At 42.2% G+C, this 20275-nt stretch overlaps 1 protein-coding gene across 6 annotated transcripts in view; it reads right to left on the bottom strand.

Moving 5' to 3' along the window:
• The window catches only part of SGMS1 (sphingomyelin synthase 1), a 294503-nt gene that overhangs the window by 93973 nt on the left and 180255 nt on the right, over positions 1–20275 (bottom strand). For 4 of the 6 annotated variants that reach the window (XM_060102582.1, XM_060102600.1, XM_060102609.1 and 1 more), the window contains one exon: positions 18686–18766. The exons of 1 other annotated variant lie outside the window; for it this stretch is intronic. The gene's annotated coding sequence lies outside the window, so the exon portion shown is untranslated. Of the gene's footprint in view, positions 1–5025; positions 5371–18685; positions 18767–20275 lie in introns of those variants that run through there. One more of the 6 variants, XM_060102590.1, reaches the window with a different exon arrangement.

The following is a 20275-nucleotide window of genomic DNA, read 5'->3' as shown; positions in this document are numbered from 1 at the left end:
TTCAACTGATTTTATGGATATGCTACATACTGACATAGGTTGCCATAGCAGCAGGAAAACAGTGGGCCTTGTGGATGGACTCCAGACTTCTAGGTCCACAGCTGGTGCACAAGTGGAGGGGACAGGAAGAGTGATCCCAAGAAAGCTTTGCCTTATCTTTTGGGCGGAGGCTGAGAAGGTACATAAATCACTAAGACTGCAAAGCTGACACACTTGCACATTCAGTGGCTGGGTGTGTTGCTTACATCTTAAGGCACTGGAAAATAGATTAAGAAACCATAATATCAAGAGTAAGATGAAAAAACAGAGCAAATTACACTGCTTAAGAACAAACATCACAAGTTTTTGTAGTGGAGCAATTCACAAACCTAGAAACCATATCCTGGCTAGTTCCAGACTAATATGACGTAGGTAACTCTTGTTTTCCATGCAACTCATCTTCTTCCTCAGGTAAGCGCTTCTCACCTTGGTGCATATTATGGTCCTTACCAGAAGGCCAAATCAACACTTGCAAAGACATTCACCTCTCCTAATTTCTGAAGACAAGAAGCCTTTTTGTTTTCTGTCTTTTAACATTAAGATCCAATTTCTTTATTCATCCTCTTTCCAAATCTTACATTTTAATAAGCACCACTCAATCCCATTGCCAAAAAAAAAAAAGTTAATTGTAAAATGGCTTACTACATACAAGGCATGAATGTAAATCTGGTAGCACAGTCCACACTCTATGAAACACAAATTGGGTTTTCACACATAAAGAAACTTGCCCCAAATCACACAGCAGGTTGAATTGGTAGGGCTGAGATTCGAGCATAGGCTTATTGGACTCTCAAACCACTGTAATATATTCCTCCCTGGAACGGAGCAAATAATATTTTACTGTGCCGCTGCTGATAAAGGGTATATGCTGTATACATCTGCAGATTTCAGAATACATTAACTCTCAAAGGCCCTTTCACAAATATACTCTTAAAGCTACTCTGGGATGTCGCTAAAGCAAAGATCAGTATTCAAACTTCACAAAGAGAAATACACATATTGCAGAGTTAAGCCAGGGTTTCTCAGCCTCAGCACTAGCGACATTTGAACAGGATGATTTTTAGTTTTGGGGTTGTCCTGTGCATTGCAGGACGTTAGCAGCATCCCTGGCCTCTACCCGTCAAATGCCAGGAGCACATCTTCCCACCCCAGCTGTGTCCACCAAAACTATGTCCAAATGTCCCCTGAGGGGTAAATCACACCCCAAGGAAAGCCACTGAGTTAACTGCCTGGTTAAAGGTGGTACTGATAACCAGGAAAGAATTCTACTAAATCCTAGTTTAATGGAGATTTCTCTTATACCAAGCTACAGCTCCTTAAGAGAAAGCACTTGTTAGACTGGATGAAATATCTCAGAATTCAGAATGTGACCACCTCTGCTTCACTTCACAGTATATGATTACTCTCTCTCAGCTTTTACACTAAGGTATACGTCTCCAGCGTCTTCAACCACTGTTCATATAGTTTCTAGACCCTCTCCAAAACCTGATTACTCCATTCTGGACACACACTTAAACATAAACCCAGAAATATGCACAAATTGCCACAGGAAGAAAAAGCAGTAACAACAACAAAAGACTAAAACGTGGCACATACAATTTACAATTTACAGTCAGGCTCTGTTTTTAAGCACTTCTCCTGAATAATCTAATTTGATCCTTAACATTTTCAACGGCCATATGAGGGAAGTATTATTATCTGCATTTTATGAATGAAGCGACTGAGGCACAGAGCGCTCAAATAACCTGCCCAAGGGCAGGCTCCAAAGTCTTTGTTCTTAACCACTATCTACAGTGCTTCAAAGAACTGTGGGATTATCACCTCCTTGGTTCTAAATTCTCTGTCTCTACTAGTGTGTGTTTTGTTGTCCAGCTGTATCAAATGCCCTCATTAAGGCACACTGCGGGCACCTTACTGAAGTCTGACGTCACCCTACTGATCATCCCTCTTCAGGTATAAGACACAAACCCACTTACCTATACTGCTGTCCACCCACTTTGTCCATCTTGAGTAAAGTACACACAGCACTTTGTTAAATGTTTTTCCAGAGCAGACATGTCGTATCTATGGCATGTCCTGATATACTAGTTCAGCAACTATCGAAAAAGAAAGGTCAACTGGAGATGAGTGATGCTAGATACTGATCACCACCACTTTTTTTTAAGTGATCCCAATCCATCTTTTCAAAAATGTGATTTATTAGTCTGCTAAACAGCAACATACACTCTGCAGCTAAAGTTTCCAGAATTTACCATCTCCCCGGTTTTCAAAACCTAAGTTGTCTGGCATACTTCCTTCTCTCCATTATTTTCTCAAGATCACCCGCAAATGGTTTTATCATCACACTGGCATGTCCTTTCAACATCCTCAAGAATTCCAGTCACTTAAAGCAGCTGGGGTTTAGAGAGGTTTAAGGAGGAGGCCAAGGCATCCTTGCTTTGCTTGGGAAGGGGGGTGGGTGTTCAGTGTCATATAGATGGCAAAAATGATGAGGGAGGGAGTGAGCTACACTCGGTCCTGGAATAGATATTGTAGTTCATGGTCTTCTAAGAAGGTGGCATTGTTCTCTTGTGTTATATGACATCCCAACAGATGATCCAGCAGATGGAGTCTCAGAATTGGCTGACCCTGGTGAGACACGCTGAGCCTTTCCCGTCTAACAAGAAAAGCTTAGCATTCACAGAGTGTGCCTTTCATGACCTTACCATTCCTAACAAACAGGTTCAACATTAACCTGTTGCAGATATTTCAACAATAACCATTAGCAGAAATTTAAAATCATTTCGCATAGCATGGAAAATACTGCTGGAGTGCACTCAAACATTCAACCACTGGACGTCCACGGACCCAGCTGCTTGGTGTTACAATTAGAGAACAGCCAAGCTGTACCTGATGAGGAGCAGAAGAATCCACAACTAGAAGGGCTTCAGGGAAGAAGGTAGGAGAAAGTCCCTCCAAATCAGCAACTATGAGGCAGCCTCAGGTATCAACAGGCTCATGAAGAAGAGGGCTTGCTTAGTTAATATTTGAAAACCACAAGCTTCCAAAGTAAATGCATTATTCCTTGAACTTTGACATTTTGGTACTGGGGCAATGCGGAGCTTTGAAAACTCCTTAAAAATCTTCTTTGAACCCAGAACCACCTCTGGATTATTTCACACAGAAAAATCAACACTATATTAGGAGCAATTGGAGCCACATGGGAAAAATTACAAACCTTAAATGCTACCTTGTATTATAAATTAAATTATCCAACTGTGAAATCTGGAGATAATGTAACCTTGCTGAGGCTGTTTCTTCATCACAAAACAGAGATGATACTACCTCTACCTCTCAGCATTATTGGGAAAAACAGAATGGGTAGCAGGTGCAAAGCATCTCACTTAAATGTTCAGCTCTGTTACAACTATTAGGTAAAACTTGAATCAAAATTAAAATTTAATTATCCCTTTGGACTTTAGACATATTTTCCCATGCTCACCACCTGAGGGGGCTTTTCCAAGTACCCCAGTGGACTTAAGGCCATTTCTGTCAACATCACAGTCTGTTTCCCAAAAGAAATGGGATCCCAAGGTGTTACCTCTCACAGGAGGTGCTTGATCAGTTAAACTCAAAGCAAGTGAGTTTACCCATTAGCCCATGAGCACAAAAACAGTGGTACTAGGAGTTCAAAGTGCAACGAATTAAAAATTCTAAAAAGCATTTTAATTATTCCATTTGGAAGTGATTTCTTTCTAGAGTAGTTTCCTTTATAGAGCTAAAGAAGTCAGTAGCAAAGCACTTTACTCTTTCTTTCTGTTACAGAGCTTGTCTACTGCATTAGAGTCTGTATCTTCAAAAATGAAGGAAGTGTAAAGATACTATTCATACCTTTATAATTCATGTTGGGAACTTCATAATTCAGTTTACATTTTCCTGTCATGCTTTATGCTACAGGGGAGTCTTCAGCCTGCCTTTCCAGCACAGTCAGTGTTTCTGATGGCGATACCTGTCTGTTGCACTACGTCCTCAGTAAAACAGCAATAATCACAAGATTCTGCTTCTCCTGCTCTCTACCTCCCCATCCCTCTTGGAAGAAAATAATTTGCGTGCACCATACAAACTGCTATGCATTTGCTGACTAACTTCTTACATGAAAAAGCAGTTTTAATTAAGAGCAGATTTTTAAAAGAAGCCCACTATTTCTACATAAATTTAAAAATGATAATCAGTTCAACAGGGTCAATAGACCTTAGGTCTCCTGGTTCCCGTTACAACCTAAGTAACATCTACACATAGCAAACTCAAATAGGAGAGGGAGGGGGGGAACAAAAGCAAGTGCCATGCATTCTTCTAGGTGTATTTATTTCCACCAATTCCACAAGAGCAGTTACCTGGCCACAATAAATAGAAAGCATGGCTGTGGAGTAAACATGCTCATTCCAAATCACGGGGAGCACGTGCTTCCTTCTGGCATTGAGCGCAGATCTCACTCACCAGCTCGCTCCCAACCAGCTAAAGGAGTTGGCTGAAGGACCTTTTGGTACAGGGACTGGAATCTGAGAAAGTGAGTAGTTCCCCAAAACTACGTAACCAAGCTGTAAATAAAACCCCACTACCTCAAAAACCTCCATTAGGAAAGCCGGATAACCCCAAACCGAAACCACCCCCTGGACCCTTGGCTGATCAAAAGCACCCCGCAACATTCAGAGCATTTGTTGATGCAGCCTATCCCGATCCACTGTTTTATCAACTACCCTGTGAGCGTTCTCAGGTGTCAAAAGCTATTGCCTGTTTGATCATCAAGGTGGATTCAGTAAAAACTAAGAGTCCCTTTACTTCGCTGTAGAAGGAATGGCAAAGACTGCGGTACCGAGTGTTTTCTGCAGGGCAAGGGAGGCTGCTTCTCCCGGCTTTTAACCAGGTCCCACCGTCTGTAACTGCTACAACGCGTCCCCCAGAGAGCACACTAATGAAGCCTAGTATCCCAGAAGGAGCAGTACTTACGGTCTCTCCTCCCAGGAGGCCAAGTCTCGGGAAACTTCCTGGGGCGCCAAGTTTGCGCGCGGCGCCGGAGCGCTCAGGGTGCGCGCTGCCCGCCCGGACTCAGGCGGAGAGGCGAAGGCGGCAGGCGGCGCGCCGACCCGCGACCCCGGCTCCTCGGGTGCGCCCGCGCCTCGGAGGGCCCCGGCCGCCTTCTCCCGCGGCCTGAGGGGTCGGGGTGCAAGGACCGCGGCGCTGAGCAGCCGACGCCCCGGCGGGCGGGCGGCGGGAGGATCCTCTCCCGGGAGCAGCTGTGAGCGAGCACGCCGGGTCCAACCCCAGAGGCTCCAGCAGGGAGGCCGCGGGTGTGGCCGGGCAGCAGAGGTTTTTTTGGAATGCGGGGTGTGGCCCTCTAACACAGCAAAAAAGAAATGAGTCAGCCCGTGTGATCCTAACCAATGAGCTTGTTCACTGTCGGTTAAGGCGGAACTTTCCTTTCTTGATTTATATCAGGCTTAGGAGCCTTTTAGACTTTTTTTTTTTTTTTAAACTTAAGCCTTTAACAACGTCAAGAAAATGGTAGATGGCCTTACAACTCTTACAAAACAAGGATTAATTTTGTTATGATAGATACCTGATCAGTGGATGTGTGTTCATTTCTGTTACTTAGTAAAAGTTCTTAAGCTAGGCAGCGATCCTGGACGTAATGAGCGTGGAATCTGGCGACAAAGCAGATTGGGATCTAACCTCTAAGATGGATCTAACCTCTGACACTGTATGATCTTGCGCGGGTTAATTATCTGCAGTGAAAGGGACAAAATGCCCACCCAACAGTTTGCTGGACAGATTATATGTAATAATACATGCAAAGCATTTGGACAGTGCATGACATAGAGTAGGCACTCAAACAATGCTGTCTTGTCTCTCTGATTACTGAATCAAAATCTCCAAACCTGTGGACAAACTGGCCCATAATTTTTGTTTAAATTCTTTTCAATGTTAAAATATCCAAAGAATTTTCGAGCTGAAATAGTTCTTTGGTATTTGCATGGTCTGAGTCCCCTATTTAAGTAATAGAAAACTGAAGAAGCTTTTGGTTTAGGATTCTTGGATTTGGTGTTCCTTTTATACAAGAGAAATTTTATTAGTAGCAGGGGGAAAAAAGGCTTAAAATTGGAATGATTCCATTTATGCCACAATTAAACCAACTTTTAAAAAGTAAGAGTGGTTTTGGAAATATTCATTCTATCTCGGTCACTGTACCCTAAACATCATTTTGGAATAGAAATATTGAAAAGAAACTTAAAGTAGCTTGGAATTGACAAATTACAGGAGACCACAGAACTGCTAGGTCCTGAGCACCAGTTAAGAGTTGGTTACTAGTGAGGGAAGAGATTTTTTGCAGAGAAATAATTTTTTTTAAGTTACCAATTAAACTATCTTGGCTTTAGAGACAATCTCCTGAGTTTAACTTCCTCATATTTGTTTAAAACCAGTCATTCCATAGGCCAAGATTTCTTTAAAATACTCTTTAAACCAAAGATAAAATCTTAAGTGAGATCAAGGGCCCTTTCTAAAATGCTATTCTTTTCTTCAAACCATCATGCAAGAATAGAAAGAACTCTGCGCCTGGAGTCAAGAGCTCCTGTCCTAATCTCTGCCAATAAGTGATCAGGTGTATTGCCCTACATAAACTGCTTCATCTCTCTCTGCAGATTTCTAAGCATTCTTCCAGTTTTAAGACCAAGTTATGGTCCAAAAGAGCAGGCACAAGATAAGCCTATAACCTAACATTTAACTTTAGCAACAGGCATAAACTGGGCCTATATCCTAGATGATGAAACCGATAAATCACTCGTGACTCTCATATTCCTCATAAAGGTAATCTTATTGTCCTAGACACTGTAAATTAAATTCTGGAGTCATCTGAGCTCCCTCCCTCTCTATTGACAGTTCACTATCCCCAGGCATGATGACACCTTCCTAATGTCTTTCACACCTGTACCGTTTTTTCCATCCTGGTTCAGTCATCCATGCCCTCGTGCCAGGGTCACTGAGTCCCATCCTCTGTGCTCCCAATACATCATCCTCACCATCATGTGATAAATGTCAGAGTCCAGCATGCCATCATGTCATAGACTGGGGGTCCTCTTTCTATCAGTTAAACTAGTATAGTTTTATAGTAGAGATCAAGAGGAAAACATTTGCTTTACAGGCAACTTTCTTCAAACATTCAGGTAAATACATACCTATTTTAAGGCACATTGATTTTGTTTATGAAACGATTACCATCAATTATACTGGCCAAACTGATAATATGTTGGCTGTTACATCAAGAACTGTAGCTCTTTTATATGAGAAGACGATACACACACACACACACACACACACACACACACACATACATACTATGTGTGTATCAGCAACTCAATAAACTTCGTGACCCTGCAGTTGTAAATACACAATTGTACGCATGTGTGCAGCCATACATAGATACACTGAGATACGTGAAAGTGAAAAAGGGAAAGGTAGCCCATACAGGAAAGAGAGAGATAACCTAGTTTGTTTCTATTGTCTAGGATGCAGTCAAGCTGAAAATGTATAAAGTGGGTGCTCCGTTCAAGAAGGAAGGCTTCATAAATAAGTGCACCTGAGATCATAACTCAAAGCACCTGAGAGATGTTTACAATGATCCTTATGCTTTGGAAATAAGGGCATATTACCAATGTTATTAGAACATCCTCACAATAGAAAAAGGCTCACTATTTCTAGGATATCTTAGTCGCCTAAAGTTAAAATGCAAAGTACAAAAACTGTCAATCTATGGTTAAGACAAAGGAACGATTAGCTCCGGCCCCAATGCCATTATGTTTGCCATTCAAAAGCTGGCTTTCACCTCTCCAACCCCATCTTCCACTTAAAAAACCCTCAGCCAAATAACCCCACCGGTCTACTTGTTGTTCCCCTAATGCAATGGGCACATTATCACCTCCACACCTGGGCCCATGCCATGGCCTCTGTCTGATGACCTTTCTCACTCTTCTTCTTTTTTTTTTTTTTTTTTTGCGGTATGCGGGCCTCTCACTGTTGTGGCTCCCGTTGCGGAGCACAGGCTCCAGATGCGCAGGCTCAGCGCCCATGGCTCACGGGCCGAGCCGCTCCGCGGCATGTGGGATCTTCCTGGACCGGGGCATGAACCCCTGTCCCCTGCATCGGCAGGCGGACTCTCAACCACTGTGCCACCAGGGAAGCCCTCACTCTTCTTACTGGTTATTACCTTCCAGACCCACTCAAACCCCTTCCTTTTCCTGGAACCCTGCTCACTGGCTCAAGCCCCAGGGAACTCTCCTCTCCTCCAAATGCCTACAGACCTTATTCTTTTTTTTTTTTTTTTTTTTTTTTTTCTTTTTGCGGTATGTGGGCCTCTCACTGTTGTGGCCTCTCCCGTTGCGGAGCACAGGCTCCGGATGCGCAGGCCCAGCGGCCATGGCTCACGGGCCCAGCCGCTCCGCGGTATATGGGATCCTCCCAGACCGGGGCACGAACCCGTATCCCCTGCATCGGCAGGCGGACTCTCAACCACTGCGCCACCAGGGAGGCCCAGACCTTATTCTTTATACCTCCATCTCAAACTGACTTAGAGAGCCTTAGTATCTTCCTTCTTTTTGAAATGCCTGACTTTTCTCTCTTGGCAGATGACAAAAGTCCATCGGAGGCAGAGATGGTGTTTCAGAGGCCTTGTATCCCCCAGGACCTAGCAGATTCTGAATAGTTGTTGATATAATGATGTTTAAGTTATATAACAGCCACAAAGGAGAAAGAAAACTTTCCTTTTGACTGCTGACACATCAAGAATACACAAATATTATAGCTGTTCAAACCAGTTGGCAAGCAGAACCCAAGTGGCAGATGTGTGTCTTTGCTCTTTACGACATGTTCCAACAATAAAGAATGCCACTACTGAGAAAGCAAATCTGATACTTCCTAAAGGGAAGTACAGTTTACAAAAGAGTGTCAGCACATACAATCTCAGTTCCCCAAATACTAACCCACTCACGAGAACAGAGGGACTAAGTCATTCTATCATCCGTTTCAAGTAAGGAACACATACATACATATCTGACCATCTTACCAAAGTACCAATTCCCCCTTAAATAGACACATCTACCTGTTTACCTACAAGTGCTCCTAAGCATAAAAGGTAGCAAATGGCAGTTCTCCGAGGCAACTTGTAACTACTAGAACCATCATAAGTTTCTATTTGTTTATATGGTTTAAAATCAAAAGCTATATGACATTTGCATTAGAGCAAGCCTCTGTCCAAGAGTCATTATCATACATACACACACGGAGCCACTCGTATCCTTTGATTAGTGCTAATACATTTCTGCTTTTATGAGATGGGAATAAACGCTACCGTTGTTCTCAAAAAGCTATGTGATAAATCAGCCATCCTACGATGCAATTACATTTATTATAATTGCCCATGACAAAAACACAGGCTTCTTAAATATTCCAAGTACAAACAACCAAATGAATTAGTCAGTATTCTTTAACTTGCAGGTAACAGAAAGGGCACTTGAAGGAGCAGAGGCAGAAGCGAGACAGACTCACTGAGTCTAGCAACACAAAAGCCACGGGGGTGGCTAGGCTTTAGGACCAACTCAAAATGAACGCCACCAGGACAAGAGGACATCTTTGCTTCTACAGGTTGGCTTTGTTCTCCCTTCCTAAAATCTGCCTTCTTCCACTTAACTCCCAGCTCTGCCACTAAGAGGGACTATTCCATAGCTATAATTTTTAAAATTCTTAAGAAAAACTCATGCTGGTCCAGCTTGGGGCCATGTAGCCACTCCAGTGGCCAAGGTCCCATGACTGACTGGTCTACACTAGAACTACCTCGTTGAACTGGCGGGAAGAGCAGTTAAGTCCTCCAGAAGAGAGGTGAGTTTACTTCCCAGAAGTGGGAAGGAGGGCTCATTTGTCTGCCCCCAAAATATCACCATCTATCAAGAAATTCCATTTCAAGTCTAACGCAAAAGCTTATCTAAGCAGTCCTCAACCTGGTGATAAATGACATTCTGTAAGTTGTTTAAGGAGCTCTAAAGTTCACGAACACTTCTGTGGCACTTGAAATGCATTTCACTAGAGACCAAATGTAGAGAGACTGGCTTCTCTGTCAGACTCTAAAGGCCTATTGAACTCATGATTTATCTTAAGTATAATGTTAATAATATTTCTAACACTATACTCAAACCCCATTCATAACATTGTTCCTATGGGAAAATGTATTTAAAATTCCACCTACAGCAAGAAAAACATGCTCAATTTAATTCATTTACTGAGTATCTAGTAATGAGAGTGGCTTCCATTGTGCCCATATCACTTTACATTTAATCTGTACACAATACAGCAAGGCAGGTATTAACAACTGCACTGACTGAACACACGACGAAACTGGGAGTTCAAGAAGGTTTTGAAGCCTAAGGTCAATCATGAAGACGAGTCAGAGCCTGCTTCAGAGCTATGAATGTTTGACCTCAAAGCTGGGACTATTCTGTCTGATACCCATAGCAGCCAGACAAGAGCGGGCTTTCAGTTCAGGTGACTAAGAGCTGAGCTAACGTTTCAGACTCTGTGTGAAAGCATCTAGATTTCCCTGCAGAGAAGAGAAGGAACTAGTGGGCACTCACACACAGTCAATAGCCAGACATTAACTTTCTATATCTTCCCAAGAGAAGGTATTTCTCTGTGGCAAAACAGAAGAAAATATTTCTCTGGGTAAACCTTAAATTATACAGATGCTTGTACTGACATGAAGATCGTCTGCAAATTAAGGGTCTATAAATAGTATCTTCATAAAAAATTGATTTTGCCCTGTTGAAAAAAGAGAGCATTATCTTAGAGGGCACTTAGGTGTTTTAGAAGAAAGTTAAAATTGCAAAAATAACTAGCTAAGGTGACTCAGTTCTGCCAAAATAAATGCAATGGATGCATTTCACAGCTTTAACTGTATTTCACATTTTAAAAAATGTTTTTGGTTATGCAGTATTTACTACATACAAGAGAATATATTGGGTTGGCCGAAAAGTTCATTCGAGTTTTTCTAGAAGATGTTACGAAAACCCGAACGAACTTTTTGGCCAACCCAATATTTAACTTATTTGTCAGGAAAAATAATATTAACATCAACAATCATGAACACACCACCCAACCTAAAGGCAGACCATTAGCGATAAACCATGGCAGCTCCCTGAGTGTTCCGTCCTATCTGATGGAGGCTGAAAATTGCTGCTTTCTGTGCATGTTGGACAAAAAGTTTGAAAGCCCTTGGTCCAAGATGGGGCTTTAATAATAAATTAACCCAGTGCCTTCTGAAATTAAACTGGAGAAGTGGTCATGAGTAATGAGACACAGAACCGCTGAATTCAATCATAAAGGAAGGGCACAGGTAAACTGTACATTGTCTTAATCTAGAAACTGCTCATCAGACAGACTTGTAGGAGCTTCTGGTTTTACTCCATGGTCCAAAGCCAGGATTAGTCATTAGACAGATTACTAGGCACATGACCTGAAATATGACAGGTCAACTGGAAATTGTTCCAAATTGAGGTAAGGTATTACTAAACCAAGACAAACTGGTTCTCCCATGCAGAGCCTTAAACACATCAGACACCATAAGAAGAAAAAGAAAAGGAGCACATGGACTAATAACAACGAACTTCATACAACATGGAGAAAAGGACAAATAACTTGAGGGGGGAAAATCAAAGAAAATAGTCAACAATTTTGTTGTAACAGGGTGTTAAACAGCTTATATTATGGGGAAGCATTAAGATAAAGAAATTAAAGAGTTTACAATATATGTCTAAAGAAAGGACATATACACTAAGCTAGTGAGAGAGTCAGTGTAAATTGTGTGACTAAAAACTACATATTGAGAATAAGGAAGTCTAACATGCAATGCAAATTAAATGGTACAGTAAATACATGCTAAGGAGGAGATGGAAAAGGGAAGATAAGCTTAACTAAGAAAGCAATGACATTTAAAGAACATCTTAAGGATGGCATACAACAAAGTGGGGACACCTACATGAACACAGTTTGCCGATTATCAAAGTGACACTCTCCTTCAGCACCCGACACTGTCTGCCTTGTTTTATAGCTGCTGGGATACACAGCAACCAATTGTATCATACTCTAAGATTCCTGAAGGCTGGGTCCAGGGCTTGGATGTTTTAAACCTCCAGACGTCCAGACCTTGACATGGGACATGTTCTACAAATGTTTGAAGGAAAAAAAATTAAGGGTCAAGTTGGTCAACCCTAAATACCTTATTTAAATGCCTTATTTGAAGTGATAACCTCTGATGAAGGTTGACCTCTTCAATGCAGGAGGAAGAGTGTAGTACAACAGATGATGGGGAACACTGTTTCTCAACTTAAAAAGGATGTTCTCTGTACAAGGTCTGTGTGTGTGTGTCCTGAAAGGGAGAGAGAGTGGTACCTACTGGGTGAAAAAGGAGCATATCTGTTCAGGTTAAAATATGCTGCAGTAACAACACCAGCATTTTGGAGGCCAACAACAGAGAAAGGTTTATTTCTGGTCCTGTTTGGTTCTTTGCAGATGAGCCAAGGTTGGGCTCCATGTCCTCTTCACTCTGCAACCAAGGCAGAAGGAGCACCCCTAACTGGGACAGGCTGATCTCAGGGCAAAGAGAAAAGGAAGATGGCAGAATCAGGCAATGTCTATTCCATTTCTGCCTGGAAATGGCACATCATTGTTATTTACATTTCTTATTATTTGCAAGTCCTATGGCAAGCCAGCCACAGGGCTCAACCCTCAGTGGGGTGGGAAAGAATATCTTCTCACAGGATGGAGGGTGGGTAGGGAGGAATAGCAAATGTTTTGACAATAATATAATCTACCACAAAGGAAATGGAAAATGGCTAGAGAAGTGCTTTCTTCCCTTCAGTAGTGATAGAAGATGATGTCCTATTATAAAAAAAAAGCAGTCTTTCCATTTCTGTGGTACTTTATGGTGTTTTCATAATATTTCAGATATTGTCTCACTGTATCCTTACAACCAACCCGGTGTGATCCCAGCACTTGCCCAAGGCCCCAGAAGCTCCTGAACTGGAACCCCAAGTTTGGTGACCTCTCACCAAAGCAGCCTTTGAGGCCTCTGTTTCACCCGCAAAATGGAGATAATCCTTGACACATCCTAAGAAGGTTGTTGAGAGATTTAAGTAAAACAACGTATTTAAAACACATAAGCACATAATAGTACTCAATAAATATAAGGTAGTAGTATTATTAAATTTTGATATCTATGTCTTAACCCATGTCTTTCCCAAATTAAATTTAATCACAAATAGTTTGTTTAAATTCCTTAAGAAGAAAATGCATTTATTAGTGATGTTTCCTTCCCTTGTCAAAACCATAAGCTCCCCTAGTTGAGTTTTATCTGTACACACACACTGTCCCCATGACTTCTCTTACTTGCTTACTCCCTGACTGATCAGTTTCTTAAGACTCTCAAGAAGTTTCAGAAGGCAGCACTATTAATAATTTTTATTTCTTCCCAAACAAGATAAATTAAGGAAAACTGAAGACAACCAGTCTTCATTTCAAGTATGATATAGATTCCACGCGTGGCTCCCCACTGAGAATGAATAAAGGACTTAGCATTAAAGGCTCCAGCCCTAATTAGCACTACACTTGCCTTCACTCTTTGCATTCTACCAAACTACAGTTCCAGCCTTTCCCCAGAATGGAATCTTCCTTTCCCACCTCTGCCTCTTGGCTCAAACTGTTTGTTCTACCTAGAGTATTCCCTAGTCACTGCCCCAACTCTGTTCAAAGATCCTGCCCAAATATTGAATAATTAGGTAAGTGCACCACAGTGCATACACAAAGATGTTCATCATAGTGTGCTTTACAAGAATGAAAAGTTGAAAACAACCTAAATGCCCACTAATAGGGAAATGGTTAAATCCATTACAGACCACATATACATGGAATGCTATAAAACAATAACAAAAATGATGTAGATTATACCTATTGAGGTGGCATGGTCTCAGTATATTATCAGTTGAATCAGGTTTCAAAACAATATTAATAATGATCCATTTTAGGGAGGAAAAATACATATCTAATCTAGACACAGGAAGAGTATGGCAGAATACAAAAAAAAATGCTAATAATGGTATCTCTGGGTAGTGATAATGATTTTTTGAATCTTAGTAATTTTCACACTTTAAAGCTCTTTCAATTTGCATTGTTAATTTTTATAATCTAAAAAAGGTTATTTTAATTAAAAGGCATTAATCATTAATACCCAATTCAAATGTCATCTGCTCTTGAAACCCTCCCCACCCCCCCCCACCCAGGTCTAGCCCACCACCCTTATCACACAGGTAATTCCTCTCTCCTGTCTGTTTCCTGAGAGTCTAATATATCTATTATAACATTTACCACATTTGTTTTGAAATGGCAGTTTTCTTTGTTCAGGCTTGATTATCAGCTCCTGAAGTGGAATGAGCCTGTTTTACCTTTACTGGAATCTAACCTAATAACCCATGACCCAAGTACCCAGAAACTACTGAGTGTGTTGATTTGAACATAAAGAAAGGCTAAAAAATTTACACATTTGAAGACTGTACACCTAGTAGTGCTCTAATCAAAAATTCATCTATAGTGGGGATGTTCAGAAATTGCATAGGGTCCATTCTGGAGAGTGAAATGATCAATCAGGATATTTTATCTGTGGCAAAATTTCTCTATTAATCATTACTCCCATGTTTGCTTTCAAAGTTACCAAAGACACCCTTATGCAACTTGTTTAAGACGTGGGTTAATATTTCTTAATCCAGAGGCAAGTCTCTCAGATTTTTATCCCTGAGCTTCCTCTTCAAATGGACAAGAACTACTTTAGCAATAATCCAAGTCCAATCCTGACTCAGTAGGAAATATAAATACCTATTGTTTTAGGAAGAAATAAGGGAAATAAATGTTTTAAGATTATGTAAGTCTGATTCAGGGAATTGACACAAATGAATGTTTTGAAATATCCAAGGCATTTTTTGAAGGTTCAATAAAGAATGTGTTTTGAGAACTAGGTGGGTGAGATTTAAAATAAAAACAACCACCACGATCTTAGCTGTTACTTAGCAATTTCAGGCTTCAATTGTTCCCTTCTAAAGGGCAACTGAGAAAACTGAAGAAACTGCTTCCAGAAGAAACACTGAGATATCTGATCCAGTTTCCTTTCTTCCTTCCATTTTATTCCCTAAGATTTTAATCCAGCCAGTACAAACTTTAAACTGCCCTGGGTTTTTTTTTTTGTTTTTTTTTTTGCGGTACGCGGGCCTCTCACTGTTGTGGCCTCTCCCGTTGCGGAGCACAGGCTCCAGATGCGCAGGCTCAGCGGCCATGGCTCACGGGCCCAGCCGCTCCGCGGCATGCGGAATCTTCCCGGACCGGGGCACGAACCCGTGTCTCCTGCATCAGTAGGCGGACTCCCAATCACTGCGCCACCCGGGAAGCCCTAACCAGGGTTTTTGTTTGGTTTTGTTTCGCTCTCTCTGGAGACAATTCCTTTTCCTTAATTTCTGAATCAAAAGCAAAGCTACAGGGGCTTCCCGGGTGGCGCAGTGGTTGAGAGTCCGCCTGCCGATGCAGGGGACACGGGTTTGTGCTCCGGTCTGGGAAGATCCCACATGCCGCGGAGCAGCTGGGCCCGTAAGCCATGGCCGCTGAGCCTGCGCGTCCGGAGCCTGTGCTCCGCGGCGGGAGAGGCCCCAACAGAGAGAGGCCCGCATATCGCAAAAAAAAAAAAAAAAAAAAAAAAAGCAAAGCTACATGCCATGGTTAGTTAGGGGCACCCTGGCTGCTTGTCCCCAAACTGTCATTACCTGAGGAAATGCAGAGTCACGGGAGTACAGAGAAGGGAAAGAAGGAAGTTCAAAAGGGAGTTAACAGTCTGACTTATCTCCAAGCACTGGCACTCGAAAGCCGGGTGCCAGGGGCCAGTTACAAAGCTGAGTTAACAACGTGAGAATGCCAGTCACACTCTTAAGAAAATAGGTCTAAAATCTAACTTGATCCTGACCCTTATCTTCATTCCAGAAGCTATGGGGGCATGATAACTTGGTTTACTTAGCATGGATTCAAAACCAGGCCAGGTTTGCTTTTTTTTTTTACATCTTTATTGGAGTATAATTGCTTTACAATGGTGTGTTAGTTTCAGCTTTATAACTAAGTGAATCAGTTATACATATACATATGTTCCCATATGTCTTCCCTCTTGCATCTCCCCCCTCCCACCCTCCCTATCCCACCCCTCTAGGTGGTCACAAAACACCGAGCTGATCTCCCTGTGCTATGCGGCTGCTTCCCACTAGCTATCTATTTTACATTTGGTAGTGTATATATGTCCATGCCACTCTCTCACTTTGTCACAGCTTACCCTTCTCCCTCCCCATATCCTCAAGTCCATTCTCTAGTAGGTCTGTGTCTTTATTCCCGTCTTACCCCTAGGTTCTTCATGACCTTTTTTTTTTTCTTCTTAGATTCCATATATATGTGTTAGCATACGGTATTTGTCTTTCTCTTTCTGACTTACTTCACTCTGTATGACAGACTCTACGTCCATCCACCTCACTACAAATAACTCAATTTCATTTCTTTTTATGGCTGAGTAATATTCCATCATATATATGTGCCACATCTTCTTTATCCATTCATCCGATGATGGACACTTAGGTTGCTTCCATGTCCTGGCTATTGTAAATAGAGCTGCAATGAACATTTTGGTACATGACTCTTTTTGAATTATGGTTTTCTCAGGGTATATGCCCAGTGGTGAGATTGCTGGGTCATATGGTAGTTCTATTTTTAGTTTTTTAAGGAACCTCCATACTGGCTGTACCAATTCACATCCCCACCAGCAGTGCAAGAGGGTTCCCTTTTCTCCACACCCTCTCCAGCATTTATTGTTTGTAGATTTTTTGATGATGGCCATTCTGACCGGTGTGAGATGATATCTCATTGTAGTTTTGATTTGCATTTCTCTATTGATTAATGATGTTGAGCAAACCAAACTCTTACCACCAGGGCTGAGAAAGATAATTGAAGATTTGTGGCTTAGAAATGTCTTCACAATAGGAAACTTACAATCCGTGGTGAGCTGGGGCCAGCTCATACCAGTCCCTTAGAACAAATTGCATATTCTCAGGATTTTTGGCAAGGCAGTTGTTAAACACACCATCATTAAAAGTTAAATTACATAAACATACAATTAAACTATACTAAGAACAAAGATCATAAATACTCAAAACACGTCACTTCCTGTTTTACTATTATCAATGCTCTTGATGTTCTTTGCAACTACTGTACCTGGTTGGTAGGAAATCATATAACGGTGTGCTCCTGCACATCCCTTCCTAACTCTGCTGGTGGCGACTTTTGCTGGTAGTGTGAAATCAGCTATGGTGGGAGTGTTCACACCATGGAAATCAGCAAACACTACAACCCCCTCCCCCCATCAGGGCTGGCTCTAAACATTTACCTGCATATCACTACCTGCAATGTTAACCCACCACTGCCTGACAGGAGCTCAGGAAGTTCAGCTGGCCAGTCTTCTAAATCAAGATAAAGGCTTGCAAACGATAAATCATGATACAAATATAAGGATAGAAAGTAACTACTTCTATTGTGGCCCTGTAATGCACTAGTCACAGCACAAAGTACTATCCCCATGGTATTTAGTTTCATGAGAAGTATTATCAAATCCAGTATCCAGATGAGTCAACTGAGGTTGAGAGGCTGAGTAACTACTAAAAGCACAACAGCAAGAGCCAGGTCTATGAATGTCTGACTCAAAAATGTATGATCTTTCCAGTAACTACCCCACTTACTAACGTTATCATTACCATAATGAAACCAAAACCAACCACGTATAACTGTCAGATAATTAACAAACACTAATGGCCTTTGATATGTAAAAGAAAATGGTGTAACGAAGAGGAATAGACAAAGAGCTGACTTTTATTTTTTTTTTTTTAGCGGTTTGCGGGCCTCTCACTGTTGTGGCCTCTCCCGTTGCGGAGCGCAGGCTCCGGACGCACAGGCTCAGCGGCCATGGTTCACGGGCCCAGCCACTCCGCGGCATGTGGGATCTTCCCAGACCGGGGCACGAACCTGTGTCCCCTGCATCGTCAGGCGGACTCCCAAACACTGCGCCACCAGGGAAGCCCAAGAGCTGACTTTTATTCATATTCATCAAGTTTATTCATATTTACCTCCAAAATGTACCCACAAAAAGTGGGTAAGAAATGGGGCCCACAGAACCAATGGAATGAAGAATGATCTGCATTTGAGAAGGGCTACTCCAAGGTTAATGTAAAAGGAATCCTCTTTCAATTCTTTAAGTACTATGCTCTATCTACCAAACTGACATACCCAACTTAAGATGACACATTCTACCAAGAAAGAATAATGCAAAAACAAAATTTCTCAAATGTTGGCACCAACTTTCTGAAGTGTTTGGATATTTACTTTTCAAAATTTCTCTTTTAAACTTTTGAGGTATTTAATTGTGCTGTTATTTTACCATGGTTTCTTACAGAAAATTCACCCTGTAGTCAACGGAATTCTAAAGGGCTAACAAAATTTTACTCACTGATTATTTTTTAAAATTCTTCTCATCTTGGCTTCCTATAAGTTACTGGCTTCTCCCATTGTTCCTGTACATTTCCATCACCTGCCATGAGAAGAAAGAATCTGATTATACGTCTCATAAAGATCATTTCCTGGTTTCTACTACATTAGTCTTTTCCTTTCTTTATACCCAAAACACAGAGAAAAATATAGTTGTCTCTCCTTTTCTCTCCAAAATCAAAAAGGCAGGAGAGAACAACACAAAAGATCACCTCAAGAGAAAAAACTTTAAAGAGCAGTATTTCTACTGTTGGGGTTTGGTGTGGACACTCTTAAAATACCCTCCCTTATGTTTTTAGGAAGAAATTTTTAGTCTTTCTTGGGAGGAAGCAGTATTAGAGTAAGCCACTTTCTCTCCCTACCTCTCCCCCCCAGCCCCTCCTCCCTTCTCAAAAGCAAGTGACTTATCACCTGGGAAGGCTAGAGAGGCTAGAGTAAGCACTGGCTTAGTGCTGAGGCTGCACACAGAGCTGGGCAGCAAGGGCCTCCCTCTTGTTCTCTCCCACACCTGGGGCCAAGCTAACTTCCACACAGTAAGCAGGACAAGGGCTGCCTGCTTCCAGGAGGGCCAGCCAGCTCTCTTTGCCGGCTTCTCTCCAGCTATTACCGGACTAGGATGACTAGATCAGGGTTACTAAGGTCCAATTCATGCTTTAGAGAAGGAGGTAACTGACAATTCTCAGTTCTCCAATACTGTTTTGATCAGTAATCAAGCTACTATGTATGTTGCTTCCCACTTGAATTGCACTATTTCTCAAATTGTTTAAAGATTATACGATTAGGAACCAAGATGGTGGAGTAGAAGGATGTGCTCTCACTCTCTCTTGCGAGAACACCAGAATCACAACTACCTGCTGGACAATGATCAACAGGAAGACACTGGAACTCACCAAAAAAGATACCCCACATCCAAAGACAAAGGAGAAGCCACAATGAGACGGAAGGAGGGGCAAAATCACAGTAAAATCAAATCCCATAACTGCTGGGTGGGTGACTCACAGACTGGAGAACACTTATACCACAGAAGTCCACCCACTGGAGTGAAGGTTCTGAGCCCCACGTCAGGCGTCCGAACCTGGCGGTCTGGCAACGGGAGGAGGAATTCCTAGAGAATCAGACTTTGAAGACTAGTGGGATTTGATTGCAGGACTTCGACAGGACTGGGGGAAAGAGAGACTCCACTCTTAGAGGGCAAACACAAAGTAGTGTGTGCATAGGGACCAAGGAGAAGGATCAGTGACCCAAGGGGAGACTGAACCAGACCTACCTGCTAGTGGTGGAGGGCTTACTGCAGAGGTGGGGGGTGGCTGTGGCTCACAGTGGGGACAAGGACACTGGCAGCAGAAGTTCTGGGAAGTACTCCTTGGTGTGAGCCCTCCCAGAGTCTGCCATTAGCCCCACCAAAGAGCCAAGGTAGGCTCCAGTGTTGGCTTGCCTGAGGCCAAACAACCAACAGGGAGGGAACTCAGCCCCACCCATCAAGAGACAAGTGGATTAAAGTTTTACTGAGCTCTGCCCACCAGAGCAACAGCCAGCTCTACCTACCACCAGT

Source organism: Mesoplodon densirostris, chromosome 1 (assembly GCF_025265405.1).
Source record: "Mesoplodon densirostris isolate mMesDen1 chromosome 1, mMesDen1 primary haplotype, whole genome shotgun sequence".
NCBI classification, from domain to species: Eukaryota; Metazoa; Chordata; class Mammalia; order Artiodactyla; family Ziphiidae; genus Mesoplodon; species Mesoplodon densirostris.
Note: the sequence above shows the minus strand (reverse complement) of the source record. Positions and strands in the feature narration are given on the sequence as shown.